This window comes from Arachis hypogaea, chromosome 19, assembly GCF_003086295.3.
Source record: "Arachis hypogaea cultivar Tifrunner chromosome 19, arahy.Tifrunner.gnm2.J5K5, whole genome shotgun sequence".
NCBI classification, from domain to species: Eukaryota; Viridiplantae; Streptophyta; class Magnoliopsida; order Fabales; family Fabaceae; genus Arachis; species Arachis hypogaea.
Window position 1 is genome coordinate 71,697,784 of NC_092054.1, and position 17,689 is coordinate 71,715,472.

Below are 17,689 nucleotides of genomic sequence, written 5' to 3' on the forward strand. Positions count from 1 at the left end.
ATAGCCAATTACTAAGAACATAAGCACCACGCTCTAGCTAATTGAGCTATAAATTTAAAGTGTTTTAACAAGGTATAAATAATAAAAGACTCTAAACCAAAAAGAAAAAATTTTCCTAATCTAAGCAACAAAATGAACCGTCAGTTGTCCAAACTCAAACAATCCTCGGCAACGGCGCCAAAAACTTGGTGCACGAAATTGTGATCTCAGGCAACGGCGCCAGAAACTCTGTACGCACGTCTTAATAAATCGTTTTTCATTCACAACTTCGATACAACTAACCAGCAAGTGCACTGGATCGTCCAAGTAATACCTTACGTGAGTAAGGGTCGATCCCATGGAGATTGTTGGCTTGAAGCAATCTATGGTTATCTTGTAACTCATAGTCAGGAAAATAATAAAATAATTCACTTATCAAATTTGATTGCAAGGAATAAAAGGGCAGAACACAAATTATACTTGTATGCAATGATGGAGAATATGTTGGAGTTTTGGAGATGCTTTGTCTTCTGAAATTCTGCTTTCCTCTGTTTCTGATTCACGCACGCATGTCCTCCTATGGCAAGCTGCGTGTTGGTGGATCACCGTTGTCAATGGCTACCATCTATCCTTCCAGTGAAAAGGTTCCAAGTGCGCTGTCACCGCACGGCTAATCATCTGCAGGTTCTCAATCGTACTGGAATAGGATTTACTATCCTTTTGCATTTGTCACTACGCCCAGCACTCGCGAGTTTGAAGCTCGTCACAGTCATTCAATCCCTGAATCCTACTCGGAATACCACAGACAAGGTTTAGACTTTCCGGATTCTCTTGAATGCTGCCGTCAATCTAGCTTATACCACGAAGATTCCGATTAAGAGATCTAAGAGATATTCATTCATTCTACAGTGGAACATAAGTGGTTGTCAGGCATGCGTTCGTGGAGGAATGATGATGATTGTCACGTTCATCACATTCATATTGAAGTGCGAATGGATATCTTAGATAGGAACACGCATGTTTGAATGGAAAACAGAAATACTTGCATTAGTTCATCGAGACACAACAGAGCTCCTCACCCCCAACAATGGAGTTTAGAGACTCATGCCATCAAAAGGTACAAAGTTCAGGTCTAAAATGTCATGAGATACAAAATAAATCTCTAAAAGTTGTTTAAATACTAGACTAGTAAACTAGGTTTACAGAAAATGAGTAAACTAAGATGGATAGTGCAGAAATCCACTTCTAGGGCCCACTTGGTGTGTGCTGGGGCTGAGACTTAAGCTAATCACGTGCATAGGGCTGTTTTGGGCATTCAACGCCAGCTTTGGATCCTTTTATGGCGTTGAACTCCAACTTGTAACTCGTTTCTAGCGCTGGACGCCAGACTGCAACATGGAATTGGCGTTGAACGCCAGTTTACATCGTCTATCCTTGAGCAAAGTATGGACTATTATATATTGCTGGATAGCTCTGGATGTCTACTTTCCAACGAAATTGGAAGCGTGCCATTTGGAGTTCTGTAGCTCCAGAAAATCCATTCCGAGTGCAGGGAGGTCAGAATCCAACAACATCAGCAGTCCTTTTTCAGCCTGAATCAGATTTCTGCTCAGCTCCCTCAATTTCAGCCAGAAAATACCTGAAATTATAGAAAAACACACAAACTCATAGTAAAGTCTAGAAATATGAATTTTGCCTAGAAACTACTGAAAATAAACTAAAAACTAACTAAAACACACTAAAAACTATATGAATTAACCCCAAAAAGCGTATAAAATATCCGCTCATCAAAAACTCACAAGACAACTTTAGGGTGGACAATTGATGACATAAAGGGAATAAGCCCTGCTATTTGTATGCATAATATCCTGCTAGAAGATGACTCAAGACCTATGCTGCAATCTCAAAGAAGGCTTAACCCAACCATGAAGGTAGTGGTTCAAAAGGAGGTGATGAAGCTGTGGAATGCTGGAATTATATACCCATTTCTAATAGCCCTTGGGTGAGCCCAGTGCAAGTGGTACCAAAAAAAGGAGGCATGACTATCATCTTTAATGAGAAGAATGAACTCATTCCTACAAGGACAGTGACAGGGTGGAGAATGTGTATTGACTACAAAAGGCTGAATGATGCCATAAGGAAGGATCACTTCCCTCTTCCCTTCATTAATCAAATGCTAGAAAGATTGGTTGGCCATGCTTACTATTGCTTCTTGGATGGCTACTCTGGATACGATCAGATAGTGGTGGACCCCAAGGACCAAGAAAAGACCTCCTTCACCTGTCCATTTAGAGTCTTTGCCTACAGAAGAATGCCCTTGGGCTGCGCAGTGCCCCTGCTACCTTTCAAAGGTGTATGCTTTCCATATTTTCTGATATGGTAGAAAAATTTTTAGAAGTTTTCATGGATGATTTTTCTGTCTTTGGCAATTCCTTTGATACTTGCTTGCATCATCTAACTCTTATTTTGAAAAGATGCCAAGAAACTAATTTGGTTTTAAATTGGGAAAAATGCCATTTCATGATTCCCGAAGGGATAGTTTTTGGGCATAAGGTTTCAAGCAAGGGAATAGAAGTTAACAAAGCTAAGATTGAGATCATAGAAAAGCTTCCTTTACCAGTTAATGTGAAAGCAGTGAAAAGTTTCTTAGGGCATGCTGGTTTTTATAGAATATTCATTAAAGACTTTTCAAAGATAGCTATACCACTAAGCAACTTGTTGGTGGTTGACAATCCTATTGTCTTTGATGATAATTGCAATCATGCCTTTGAAACTTTGAAAAATAAACTCACTACAGCACCAATCATCACACCCCCAAATTGGGAATTGCCTTTTGAACTCATGTGTGATGCAAGTGACTTTGCAATTGTTGCTGTATTGGGACAGAAAAAGGATAAGCTACATCATGTTATATACTATGCAAGCAAGATGTTAAATGAAGTGCAGAAAAATTATACCACCACAGAAAAAGAACTCTTAGCAATTGTATATACATTTGATAAATTTAGACAATACTTGATTGGTTCAAAAGTTGTAGTGTATACTGATCATGCTGCTCTCAAGTATCTCATGTCTAAATAGGACGCCAAGCCAAGATTTATTTGGTTGGTGCTATTGCTACAAGAATTTGACATTGAAGTGAGGGATAATAAAGGAAGTGAGAACCAAGTTGCAGACCATCTGTCAATATTACCACAAGAGAGGAACCAAGATGCACCACAACCAGTGAATGAAAAGTTCCCAGATGAACATCTTCTTCAAGTCCAACAAGAACCTTGGTTTGCTGATATTGCAAACTACAAGGTGGGAAGAAGGACTCCCCAAGATCTCACTAGGAAACAAGTGAAGAAGTAACTTAATGAAGCCAAGAAATTCTTGTGGGATGAGCCATTCTTGTTCAAGAGATGTCCAGATTGAATGATTAGAAAGTGTGTTCCTGAAAATGAAATGAGAGACATATTGTGGCATTGTCATAGTTCAGCTTATGGTGGACACTTTGGGCCAGAAAGAACAGCTGTGAAAGTGCTTCAAAGTAGATTTTATTGGCCAACCATATTCAAAGATGCCAGAGAATTTGTGCACCAATGTAATGAATGCCAAAGAGCTGGAGGACTAACAAGGAGGAATGAAATGCCTCAAAACTACAATCTGGAAGTGGAACTGTTTGATCTCTAGGGCTGATGACATATCGTCATGTCATATTTTTCTATGATTTTTCATACAAGAAATTGATGATTTGTGCTTAAATATTGAATGCTTTTGTGCTTAAATGGTATACTTCTTTGATCTTTTGATTATATAAACTTTGTAGGAAATAAGAGGAAAAAGAAGCAAAAAAGCACAAAATAAACTAAAAAGGAGAAAAGAGGAATTTTTGGGCACACTTTAAAGTTAGAGCACGCTTTGGAGCCTTAGGCCACGCTTTTAAGAGTGTGGCCCATGATTAAATCAAGGAAGCGTGCTCTGTTTTCATAATCAGCGCTAATTCGCAAAGAGAGCGCTAAGTTAACTAAGCCAGCGTTTTCGGGCATGTTCGAATTTGGAGGCAAAGTTTTGCAAACGACGCGCACGCGTCGATGGAGCACTGGTAGTGGCAAAATTGTGATTCACACTTTTCACATCTCCGCACAACTAACCAGCAAGTGTACTGGGTCATCCAAGTAATAATCCTTACGTGAGTAAGGGTCGATCCCACGGAGATTGTCGGCTTGAAGCAAGCTATGGTCATCTTGTAAATCTCAGTCAGGCGGATCCAAATGGTTATGAGGTTTTGATAATTAAAATATAAATAAAACATAAAACAAAATAAAGTTACTTACGTAATTCATTGGTGGGAATTTCAGATAAGCGTCTGGAGATGCTTTGTTGCTTCTGAACCTCTGCTTTCCTATTGCCTTCTTCCAATCATGCGTGCTCCCTTCCATGGCAAGCTGTAAGATCCTCTCAAGGAAAATGGTCCTGTACGGTTTCTGCACGGCTAATCAACTGTCAGATTTCTCGTCTCGGATGAAAAATACCAGGCACAGCTACCGCATGGCTAATCATCTGTCAATTCCCGCTAGCGTCGGAATAGAATCCATTGATCCTTTTGCACACTGTCACTGCGCCCAACATTCGCAGGTCTGAAGCTCGTCACAGTCATCCCTTCCCGGATCCTACTCGGAATACCACATACAAGGTTTAGACTTTCCGGATCCCAAGAATGCTGCCAATGATTCTAGCCTATACCACGAAGATACTAATCTCACGGACTCGGTCCGTGTATTAGATATCCAAGAGATACACACTCAAGCTGTCGCCCAATGACTATGTTGAGCTCAGATAGAACGAAAGTGGTTGTCAGGCACGAGTTCATAGAATTGAGAATAATAATGAGTGTCATTGACGTTAGGATTTTCGCCAGTAAAGAATTTTATAAAAATAGTTGCATTGTAGATATAGTTTCTAAACCAACAGAAATTCCTTCGTACAAACGTTTTGCTTGTCACAAGTAACAAACCCTTTTAAAATTAATAACTGAGTATTTAAACCTCGGGTCGTCTTCTCAAGGAACTGTAGGGAAGTATGTTCTTATTATTGGTTATGAAGATTGTAAATTGGGGTTTTGAAGGTAGGGAGCAAGTAATTTAAATTGCAATTAAAATAAGTAAAAGACTGTAAAATAAATAAATGACTGTAAAACACACTTTTGGCAAGGTATGAGAAATTGGAAGTCCTATCCTAGTTATCCTTATCAATGATAATGAAAATTGAATCTTAATTCCACTTAGTTAACTTTTTTCTAGAGCAAGGGAGGTCAAGTGACTAATTAGTTAGATCCTCAAATCCTAGTTAATCCCTAAGGAAAGATTGGGATTATTGAAGTTCAATTCAATTAGCAAAGATAACGATTATCAATCATGTTGAGTTTGATAACTCCTGAGTTACTGATTTCTTAACCAAGACCAAAAGGGGGAAAATAAATCTACTGGAATAAAAATGTCTTCAGATTGGGAATAACAATAACATAAATAAAAAAGAGCAATTGTAAACTGAAATACCTCAAATAACATTAATTCAAAAGAGTAATCTGTAACATAGAAGAATTCATAAATTAAATTGAAAAGATAAAAAAAAAAGGAATGTTGAACCTGATAGAAAGAGATAATCCTGAAAGCGAATAAAATCCTAAATCTAAATCCTAAAAGAGAGAGGAGAGAACCTCTCCCTCAAAACTACATATAATTCATGAATATTAACTAATTAGAGACTCCCTTTGAACGGATGCATTCCCCCACTTCATAACCTCTGATCTGTGCCTTCTGGACTTGGATTTGGGCCAAAAAGGGCTTCAGAAATCGCTGTGAGCGTTTTCTGTAATTTCTGGTGCGTGGCCTCTGTCACGCGGCCGCGTGGGTCACACGGTCACGTCATTTGGAGTTTTCCTTGTCACGCGGTCGCGTCAGTCATGCGTCCGCATCAATCATGCGGTCGCGTCATCCATGCGATCGCGTCGCTGCCAGTTTCTTCAAAAACTCCGTTTTATGCTTTCCTTCCAATTTTGTATGTTTCCTTTCCATCCTTTAAGTCATTCCTGCCTTAGAAGATCTGAAATTACTCAACACACGAATCACGACATCGAATGGTAATAAAAAGAAATTAAAATAATTATTTTTAAGCATAGGAAACATGTTTTTCACATACATCACATAATAAGGAAGGGAAAGTAAAACCATGCAATTAATATGAATAAGTGGGTGAAGGATTGAATAAATCACTCAATTTGAGCACAAAATATATCATAAAATATGGGTTTATCAGTCACGGATCATATCATTCTCCAGATTGAAGTACGAGTGAGTATCTTAGAATAGAATCAAGCGTGATTGAATTGAAACACAGTAGTAATTGCATTAATTCATGAAGAACAGCAGAGCTCCACACCTTAATCTATGGGGTGTAAAAACTCCACCGTAGAATATACATAAGTGAAAAGAGTCTAGGCATGGCCGTGAGGCCAGCCTCCAAGTCCAAGTCTCAAGTCTAAAAATGATCAAAAGATAGTCCTCGAATACAATAGTAAAAAGTTCTATTTATACTAAACTAGTAACTTAGGTTTACAGAAAAATGAGAAACTAAGAGTAGATAGTGCAAAAATCCACTTCCGGGGCCCACTTGGTGTGTGCTTGGGCTGAGCAATGAAGCTTTTTCGTTCATAGGTTATTCTTGGAGTTAAACGCCAGCTTGGGTGCCAGTTTAGGTGTTTAACTCCAATTCTGGTGCCAGTTTAGGGGTTTTACGCCAGGAAGTTTTAGGCTGGCTTTGAGCGTCAATTTGGGCCATCAAATCTCGGAAAAAGTATGGACTATTATATATTGATGGAAAGCCCAGGATGTCTTCTTTCCAACGCAATTAAGATCGCGCCAATTGGGCTTCTGTAGCTCCAGAAAATCCACTTCAAGTGCAGAAGGGTCAGAATCCAACAGCATCTGCAGTCCTTTTTCAGCCTTTGAATCAGATTTTTCCTCAGGTCCCTCAATTTCAGCCAGAAAATACCTGAAATTATAGAAAAACACACAAACTCATAGTAAAGTGCAGAAATGTGATTTTTGAATAAAAACTAATAAAAATATAATAAAAAGTAACCAAAATATACTAAAAACTATGTAAAAATAATGCCAAAAAGGGTATAAATTATCCGCTCACTACAACACCAAACTTAAATTGTTGCTTGTCCCCAAGCAACTAAAAATAAAATAGGATAAAAAGAAGAGAATATACAATGAATTTCAAAAATGTCAATGAAGATTAGTTTTAATTAGATGAGCGGGACTTGTAGCCTTTTTGCTTCTGAACAGTTTTGGCATCCCATTTTATCCTTTGAAGTTCAGAGTGATTGGCATCCATAGGAACTCAGAATTCAAATAGTGTTATTGATTCTCCTAGTTCAGTATGTTGATTCTTGAACACAGCTACTTTATGAGTCTTGGTTGTGACCCTAAGCCCTTTGTTTTCTAGTATTACCACCGGATACATAAATGCCACAGACACATAACTGGGTGAACCTTTTCAGATTGTGACTCAGCTTTGCTAGAGTCCCCAGTTAGAGGTGCCTAGAGCTCTTAAGCACACTCTTTTTGCTTTGGACCATGACTTTAACCGCTCAGTCTCAAGCTTTTCACTTGACACCTTCACGCCACAAGCACATGGTTAGGGACAGCTTAATTTAGCCACTTAGGCCAGGATTTTATTCCTGTGGGCCCTCCTATCCATTAATGCTCAAAGTCTTGGATCCTCTTTACCCTTGCTTTTTGGTTTAAAGGGTTATTAGCTTTTTCTGCTTGCTTAATTTTTTTTTTCTCTTTTTTTTTTCTTTATTTTTTTGCAAGCTTATGATTTTCACTGCTTGTTCTTGCTTCAAGAATCAATTTTATGATTTTTTAGATTATCAATAACATTTCTCTTTTTTATTATTCTTTCAAGAGCCAATAATTTTAACATTCATAAACAACAAATTCAAAAATATGCACTGTTCAAGCATTCATTTAAAAAACAAAAAGTATTGCCACCACATCAAAATAGTTAAACTAATTTCAAGATAGAATTCGAAATCATGCACTTCTTGTTCTTTTGCAATTAAAAACATTTTTTCATTTAAGAAAGGTGAAGGATTCATAGGACATTCATAGCTTTAAGACATAGACACTAGACACTAATGATCATGTAATAAAGGCACAAAATAGACAAAACATAAAGCATATAATTCAAAAAACAGAAAAGTAGGAACAAGAAAATTAAAGCATGGGTCCACCTTAGTGATGGCGGCTAGTTCTTCCTCTTGAAGTTCTTATTGAGTGCTTGAGCTCCTCTATGTCTCTTCCTTGCCTTTGTTGCTCCTCCCTCATGGCTCTTTGGTCCTCTCTAATTTCATGAAGGATGATGGAATGCTCTTGGTGCTCCATCCTTAGTCAGTTAGTTGCCTCATGTTAGAACTCAGTTCTCCTAAGGAGGTGTTGATTTACTCCCAATAATTGTGTTGAGGTCCATGAGTGGGCTCTCCTTCAATGAGGCTGTCTCCCTCTATGACAATTCTAGCTGAATTGCATAGGTTACAGATGAGATGAGGGAAGGCTAACCTTGCCAAAGTAGAGGACTTTTCCACCACCTTGTAGAGTTCTAGGGATATGATCTCATGAACTTCTACTTCCTCTCCATTAATGATACTATGGATCATGATAGCCCGGTCTATTGTAACTTCAGACCGGTTGCTAGTAGGAATGATAGAGCGTTGGATGAACTCCAACCATCCCTTAGACACGGGTTTGAGGTCAAGCCTTCTTAATTGAACCGGCTTGCCTCTTAAGCCTCTCTTCCATTGAGCTCCTTCCACATAGATGTCCATGAGGACTTGGTCCAACCTTTGATCAAAGTTGACCATTCTAGTGAAAGGATGAGGATCTCCTTTCATCATTGGCAAGTTAAATGCCAACCTCACATTTTTCGGACTTAAATCCAAGTAATTCCCCCGAACCATTGTGAGCCAATTCTTTGGGTTCGGGTTCATACTTTGGTCATGGTTCCTAGTGATCCATGCATTAGCATAGAATTCTTGAACCATTAAGATTCTGACTTGTTGAATGGGGTTGGTGAGAGCTTTCCAACCTCTTCTTTGAATTTCATGTCGGATCTCTGGATATTCACCCTTTTGAGCATGAAGGGGACTTCGGGAATCACTTTTTTCTTGGCCACAACTTCATAGAATTGGTCTTAATGGAACTTTGAGATGAATCTCTCCATCTCCTATGACTCGGAGGTGGAAGCAATTGCCTTCCCTTTCCTCTTTCTAGAGGTTTCTCTAGCCTTAGGTGCCAATAATGGTTATGGAAAAATAAAAAAGCAGAGCTTTTTCCACACCAAACTTAAAAGGTTTGCTCGTCCTCGAGCAAAAGAAGAAAGAAAGGAGTAGAAAAAGAAGAAATGGAGGAGATGAAGGGTAGTAGTAGTTTCGGCCAAGGGGGTAGTAGGGTGTATGATGTGTAAAATTGAAGGTAGTGAGGAGGGGTATTTATAGGGTAGGAGAGAGAGGGAATTCGATCATGAAGGGTGGGCTTGCGAGGGAAATAGTTTGAATTTGAATGGTGAGGTAGGTGGGGTTTATGATGGATGGATGTGAGTAGTGAAGAGAATATGGGGAAGAGGGTAGGATTTGATTGGTGAATAGTATTTGGGGAAGAGTTATTGATGGGAATGGTCAAGGGTATTGGGGGAAGAGTGTTATGGAAAGGTGTGAAGAGGAAAGAAAAAGAGGTGGGGTAGGTGGGGATCCTGTGGGGTCCACAGATCCTGAGGTGTCAAGGGATTCTGCTCCCTGCACCATTCTGGCGTTCAAACACCCTCTATGTGAAAATTCTGGCGTTTAACGCCAGCTCTGCTACCTTTCTTGGCGTTAAACACCAATCTGCTGCCCCCTTTTGGCATTTAACGCCAGCCAGACACCCTTTTCTGGCGTTAAATGCCAGTCTGTCTGCCATTTCTGGCGTTTAACGCCAGCCAGACGCCAGACACCCTTTTCTGGCATTAAACGCCCAGAGTGCTGCCCATTCTGGCGTTTAATGCCCAGAATGCTGCCAGGCTGGGTGTTAAACGCCTATTCTACTATCCTTACCGGCCTTTAAACGCCAGTAAGCCTGTCCTCCAGGGTGTGCTGTTTTTTATGCTATTTTTTTATTTTGCATTAATTCTGCAGTTGTTTTTATGACTTCACATGATCATCAACCTAAAGAAAACATAGAATGACAATGGAATATAATTAAATATAATTAAGTAACATTGGGTTGCCTCCCAACAAGCGCTTCATTAATGTCAATAGCTTGACAGTGAGCTCTTAGAGAACTTCACAGAGACTCAGAGCTTGATGATGGCCTCCCAACACCAAACTTAGAAGTTGAGAGTAGGGGCTCTGTTTGACTCTGTATTGAGAGAAGCCTTTCATGCTTCCTCTCCATGGTTACAGAAGAATATCCTTGAGCCTTAAACACAACATAGTTCTCATTCAATTAAAGGACTAACTCTCCTCTGTCAACATTAATCACAGCTCTTGCTGTGGCTAGGAAGGGTCTTCCAAGGATGATAGATTCATCTTCATCCTTCCCAATGTCTAGGATTATAAAGTCAGCAGGGATGTACAGGCCTTCAACCTTCACTAAGACATCCTCTACAAGTCCATAAGCCTGTTTCCTTGAATTGTCTACCATCTCTAGTGAGATTCTTGCAGCTTGTACCTCAAAGATCCCTAGTTTCTCCATTACAGAGAGTGGCATGAGGTTTATACTTGAACCAAGGTCCCATAGAGCCTTTTTAATGGTCATGGTGCCTATGATGCAAGGTATTAAGAACTTTTCGGGGTCCGATTTCTCCTGAGGTAATTTCTGTTGAACCAAGGTATTCAGTTCATTGATGAGCAATGGAGGTTCATCCTCCCAAGTCTCATTATCAAATAACTTGGCATTCAGCTTCATGATTGCTCATAGATACTGAGCAACTTGCTCTTCAATAATATCTTCATCCTCTTCAGAGGAAGAATATTCATCAGAGCTCATGAATGGCAACAGTAAGTTCAGTGGAATCTCTATGGTCTCTGTATGAGCCTCAGATTCCTTTGGTTCCTCAATAGGGAACTCCTTATTGGCTAGTGGACGTCCATTGAGGTCTTCCTCATTGGAAATCACTGCCTTCTAACTCTCTCCAGGTTCGGCCATGTTGGTTATATTGATGGCCTTGCACTCTCTTTTTGGATTCTCTTTTGTATTACTTGGGAAAGTACTAGGAGGAGTTTCGGCCACTCTTTTACTCAGCTGACCCACTTGTGCCTCCAAATTTCTGATGGAGGACCTTGTTTCAGTCATGAAAATGAGAGTGGTCTTAGATAGATCAGAGACTATGGTTGCTAAGTCAGAGAGGCTCTGCTTAGAATTCTCTGTCTGTTGCTCAGAAGATGATGGAAAAGGCTTGCTATTGCCAAACCTATTTCTCCCACCATTATTATTATTGAAGCCTTGATTAGGCTTCTGCTGATCCTTCCATGAAAAATTTGGATGATTTCTCCATGAAGGATTATAGGTGTTTCCATAGGATTCTCCCATGTAATTCACCTCTTCCATTGCAGGATTCTCAGGGTCATAGGCTTCTTCTTCAGAGGAAGCTTCCTTAGTACTGCCGGATGTAGCTTGCATTCTAGTCAGACTCTGAGAAATCATATTGACTTGCTGAGTCAATATTTTATTCTGAGCCAATATGGCATTCAGAGTATCAATCTCAATAACTCCTTTCTTCTGTGTTGTCCCATTATTCACAGGATTTCTTTCAGAAGTGTACCTGTACTGGTTATTTGCAACAATCTCAATGAGTTCCTGGGCTTCTGCAGGCGTCTTCTTCAGATGAAAAGACCCACCAACAGAGTGATCCAATGACATCTTGGACAGTTCAGACATACCATCATAGAATATACATAAGATGCTCCATTCTGAAAGCATGTCAGAAGGACACCTTCTGATCAATTGTTTGTATCTTTCCCAAGCTTCATAGAGGGATTCACCTTCCTTCTGTCTGAAGGTTTGGACTTCCACTCTAAGCTTGCTCAACTTTTGAGGTGGAAAGAATTTAGCCAAGAAAGAGTTCAGGCTTTCTTTAGGTTGTGAGTCCAACCATATCCTAGCTCTGTCTCTTACAGCAAAGGGGAAAAGCATAAGTCTGTAGACCTCATGATTAACCCCATTGGTCTTAACAGTGTCACAGATTTGCAAGAATTCAGCTAAGAACTGATGAAGATCTTCCAATGGAAGTCCATGAAACTTGCAATTCTGCTGCATTAGAGAAACTATTTGAGGCTTAAGCTCAAAGTTGTTTGCTCCAATTACGGAAATTGAGATGCTTCTTCCATAGAAGTTAGAAGTTGGTGCAGTAAAGTCACCAAGCACCTTCCTTGCATCTCCACCATTGTTATTATTTTCGGCTGCCATGTCTTCTTCTTTTTCGAAAATTTCTGTTAGGTCCTCTCCAGAGTGTTATGCTTTAGCTTCTCTTAGCTTCCTCTTTAGAGTCCTTTCAGGTTCAGGATCAGCGTCAACAAGAATGTTTTTATCCTTGTTCCTGCTCATATGAAAAAGAAGAGAACAAAAAAGATAGGAATCCTCTATGTCACAGTATAGAGATTCCTATATGTGAGTAGAAGAGTAGAAGAATAGAATGAAGAAGGGAGAAGAAGGAGAATTCAGAAACAGAGAGAGGGGGAAGGGTTTGAATTATAAGTAGAGGAGAAGTGTTAGTAAATAAATAAAATAAATAGAAAGAGATGAGAGGGAGAGAGTTTTCGAATTTTTAATTTAAAAGAAAAGAAAAATATTTTTGTTTTTATTTTAATTATTGGTTAGTATTCAAAAATATTAAAAGAAATAAAATAAAATTAAAACTTAAAATAATTAGTTAATTAAAAAGAATTTTGAAAAAAAAGGCTTAGTGATGAGCGGATAATTTATACGCTTTTTGGCATTGTTTTTAGTAGGATCTAGTTACTTTTAGGGATATTTTTATTAGTTTTTATGTTAAATTCACATTTCTGGACTTTACTATGAGTTTGTGTATTTTTCTATGATTTCAGGTATTTTCTGGCTGAAATTGAGGGACTTGAGCAAAAATCAGATTCAGAGGTAGAAGAAGGACTGCTGATGCTGTTGGATTCTGACCTCCCTGCACTCAAAGTGGATTTACTGGAGCTAGAGAACTCAAACTGGCGCGCTTCCAATTGTGTTGGAAAGTAGACATTCAGGGATTTCCAAAAATATATAATAGTCTATACTTTGGCCGAGTTTAGATGATGCAAAAGGGCGTTGAACTCCAGTTCTACGCTGCAGTCTGGAGTTAAACGCCAGAAACACGTCATGGACCAGAGTTGAACGCCAGAAACATGTTACAAACTGGCGTTCAACTTTAAGAATGACCTCTCCACGTGTAAACTTCAAGCTCTGCCCAAGCACACACCAAGTGGGCCCCGGAAGTGGATTTATGCATCAATTACTTACTTCTGTAAACCCTAGTAACTAGTTTAGTATAAATAGGACTTTTTACTATTGTATTAGACATCTTGGGACGTTTAGTTCTTAGATCATGGGGGCTGGCCATTCGGCCATGCCTGAACCTTTCACTTATGTATTTTTAACGGTAGAGTTTCTGCACTCCATAGATTAAGGTGTGGAGCTCTGCTGTTCCTCATGATTTAATGCAAAGTACTACTATTTTCTATTCAATTCAACTTATTCCGCTTCTAAGATATCCATTTGCACCCAAGAACATGATGAATGTGATGATTATGTGACGCTCATCATCATTCTCACTTATGAACGCGTGCCTGACAAACACTTCCGTTCTACATGCAAACAAGCTAGAATGAATATCTCTTGGATATCTAATACAGGGGACCGAGTCCGAGTTATTAGTGTCTTCGTGATTTAAGTTAGAACCCATGGATGGCCATTCCTGAGATCCAGAAAGTCTAAATCTTGTCTGTGGTATTCCGAGTAGGATCTGGGAAGGGATGGCTGTGACGAACTTCAAACTCACGAGTGCTGGTCGTAGTGACAGACGCAAAAGGAGGGTGAATCCTATTCCAGTATGATCAAAAACCTCCAGATGATTAGCCATGCCGTGACAGAGCATTTGGACCATTTTCACAGAGAGGATGGGATGTAGCCATTGACAACGGTGATGCCCTTACAGAAAGCTTGCCATGGAAAGGAGTAAGACTGATTGGATGAAGACAGCGGGAAAGCAGAGATTCAGAGGAACGAAAGCATCTCTATACGCTTATCTGAAATTTTCACCAATGAATTACATAAGTATTTCTATCTTTATTTTCTGTTTATTTATTATTATTATTTGAAAACTCCTTAACCATTTGATATCCGCCTGACTGTGATTTACAAGGTGACCATAGCTTGCTTCAAGCCGACAACCTCCGTGGGATCGACCCTTACTCACGTAAGGTTTTATTACTTGAACGACCCAGTGCACTTGCTGGTTAGTTGTGCGAAGTTGTGAAGTTATGTTTGGACCATGGTATTGTGCACCAGTTATTGGCGCCATTGCCAGGGAGAGAACGAACAACAAATTTTACAACCTCTGAGTAACAATTTCGCATACCAAGTTTTTGGCGCCGTTGCCGGGGATTGTTCGAGTTTGGACAACTGACGGTTCATCCTGTTGCTCAGATTAGGTAATTTTCTTCTTATTTTTTTTTCAAAAAGTTTTCGAAAAAAATTTTTCAAAAAAATATTTTTTTCTTTTTTCGTTTTTCAATTAATATTCGAAAAAAAAATTTATTTATGTTCTTCAGAATTTTTAAGAATGAATTCTAGAGTTTCATGAAGCATGTGAAGCCTGGCTGGCTGTAAAGCCATGTCTAAATTCTTTTAGACTGAGGCTTCCAAACCACCATCACAAGAGCAAGCTAGTTGTTGCTGATCCACCTGCTGCTGTATGCCTGATGTGTATTCTAAAGCTTGGCTGGCCAATGGCCATGTCTAGTGTTTTGGACCGGAGCTTTCACTGAAAGCTTGGCTGGCTAGTGAGCCATGTCTAATTCCTGGACTGAAGCTTTAGACTAAGAATGCAAGACTCCTGGAATTCATATTAGAAATTTTGGAATCCTTATTTTTCTTTTTCAAATTAATTTTCGAAAAATACCAAAAAAATTAGAAAATCATAAAAATTAAAAAAATATTTCATGTTTCTTGTTTGAGTCTTGAGTCAATTTTAAGTTTGGTGTCAATTGCATGTTTTAAAGTTTGCATAAAATTTTCGAAAAATTCATGCATTCATAGTGTTCTTCATGATCTTCAAGTTGTTCTTGGTAAGTCTTCTTGTTTGATCTTGATGTTTTCTTGTTTTGTGTCTTTTCTTGTTTTTCATGTGCATTTTTGCATTCATAGTGTCTGAACATGAAAGATTTCTAAGTTTGGTGTCTTGCATGTTTTCTTTTCATATAAGATTTTCAAAAATAAGTTCTTGATGTTCATCATGATCTTCAAAGTGTTCTTGGTGTTCATCTTGACATTCATAGCATTCTTGCATGCATTCATTGTTTTGATCCAAAATTTTCATGCATTGCATCATTTTCATGTTTTTCTCTTTCATCATTAAAAATAAAAAAATAAAAAAAAATATCTTTTCCTTTTTCACTCATAAATTTTCGAAAATTTGAGTTGACTTTTTCAAAACTTTTTAAAATTTAGTTGTTTCTTATGAGTCAAATCAAATTTTCAATTTAAAAATCTTATCTTTTTCAAAATCTTTTTCAAAAATTAAATCTTTTTCATTTTTCTTATTTATTTTCGAAAATTTTAAAAATATTTTTTAAAATCTTTTTCTTAATTTTACATCATATTTTCGAAAATATCATCAACAATTAATGTTTTGATTCAAATATTTCAAGTTTGTTACTTGCTTGTTAAGAAAGATTCAAACTTTAAGTTCTAGAATCATATCCTGTGATTTCTTGTGAATCAAGTCATTAATTGTGATTTTAAAAATCAAATCTTTTTCAAAACTAATTTCAATCATATCTTTTCAAAAATATCTTTTTTATCTTATCTCTTTCAAAATCATATCTTTTTAATCATATCTTTTTAAAACATATCTTTTTCAAAAATTGATTTTCAAATTTGTTTCAACTAACTAATTAACTTTTTGTTTGTTTCTTATCTTTTTCAAAACTACCTAACTAACTCTCTCCCTCTAATTTTCGAAAATCTCTTCCCTCTTTTTCAAAATTTTTTTAATTAAATAATTGTTTCAAATTTTAATTTTAATATTTCTTCTTTTAATTTTCAAAAATCACTAACCATTTTTCAAAAATAATTTTCGAAAATCCTTCTCTCTCATCTCCTTCTATTTATTTATTCATCTACTAACACTTCTCTCCCATCCAAAAATTCGAACACTACCTCCCTCTCTGTGTTCGAGTTTTTCTTCTTTCCTTCTTTACATTACATTATTTTCTTCATCTACTCACACAAGGGAACCTCTATACTTGGGCAAAAAGGATCCCTATTATTATTATTTTTTTGTTCCCTCTTTTTCATATGAGCAGGAGCAAGGACAAGAATATTCTTGTTGAAGCAGATCCAGAACCTGAAAGGACTCTGAAGAGGAAACTAAGAGAAGTTAAAATATAACAATCCAGAGATAACCTTACAGAAATTTTCGAACAGGAAGAGGAGATGGCAGCCGAAAATAATAATGCAAGGAGGATGCTTGGTGACTTTACTGCACCTAATTCCAATTTACATGGAAGAAGCATCTCCATCCCTACCATTGGAGCAAACAATTTTGAGCTGAAACCTCAATTAGTTTCTCTGATGCAACAAAACTGCAAGTTTCATGGACTTCCATCTGAAGATCCTTTTCAGTTCTTAACTAAATTCTTGCATATCTGTGATACTATTAAGACTAATGGAGTAGATCCTGAAGTCTACAGGCTCATGCTTTTCCCGTTTGCTGTAAGAGACAGAGCTAGAGTGTGGTTGGACTCTCAACCCAAGGATAGCCTGAACTCTTGGGATAAGCTGGTCACGGCTTTCTTAGCCAAGTTCTTTCCTCCTCAAAAGCTGAGTAAGCTTAGAGTGGATGTTCAAACCTTCAAACAGAAGGAAGGTGAATCCCTCTATGAAGCTTGGGAGAGATACAAGCAACTGACCAAAAAGTGTCCTTCTGACATACTTTTAGAATGGACCATCTTGGATATATTCTATGATGGTCTGTCTGAATTAGCTAAGATGTCATTGGATACTTCTGCAGGTGGATCCATTCACCTAAAGAAAATGCTTGCAGAAGCTCAAGAACTCATTGACATGGTTGCTAATAACCAGTTTATGTACACTTCTGAGAGGAATCCTGTGAGTAATGGGACACCTCAGAAGCAGGGAGTTCTTGAAATTGATACTCTGAATGCCATATTGGCTCAGAATAAAATATTGACTCAGCAAGTCAATATGATTTCTCAGAGTCTGAATGGAATGCAAGCTGCATCCAACAGTACTCAAGAGGCATCTTCTGAAGAAGAAGCTTATGATCCTGAGAACCCTGCAATAGCAGAGGTGAATTACATGGGTGAACCATATGGAAACACTTATAACCCCTCATGGAGAAATCACCCAAATCTCTCATGGAAGGATCAACA

The 17,689-nt window shown here is 38.2% G+C and overlaps 2 non-coding genes across 2 annotated transcripts; one reads left to right on the forward strand and one right to left on the reverse strand.

The window, feature by feature from the left end:
- The first annotated feature begins 11,984 nt into the window (after positions 1–11,984).
- On the forward strand, positions 11,985–12,092 carry LOC112781759 (small nucleolar RNA R71). Its single transcript, XR_003192519.1, has one exon. It is a non-coding gene; the product is annotated as a small nucleolar RNA R71 (small nucleolar RNA).
- A 5,031-nt stretch (positions 12,093–17,123) lies between these two features.
- LOC112780611 (small nucleolar RNA R71) lies at positions 17,124–17,227 on the reverse strand. Its single transcript, XR_003191435.1, has one exon. It is a non-coding gene; the product is annotated as a small nucleolar RNA R71 (small nucleolar RNA).
- Positions 17,228–17,689: the final 462 nt, after the last annotated feature.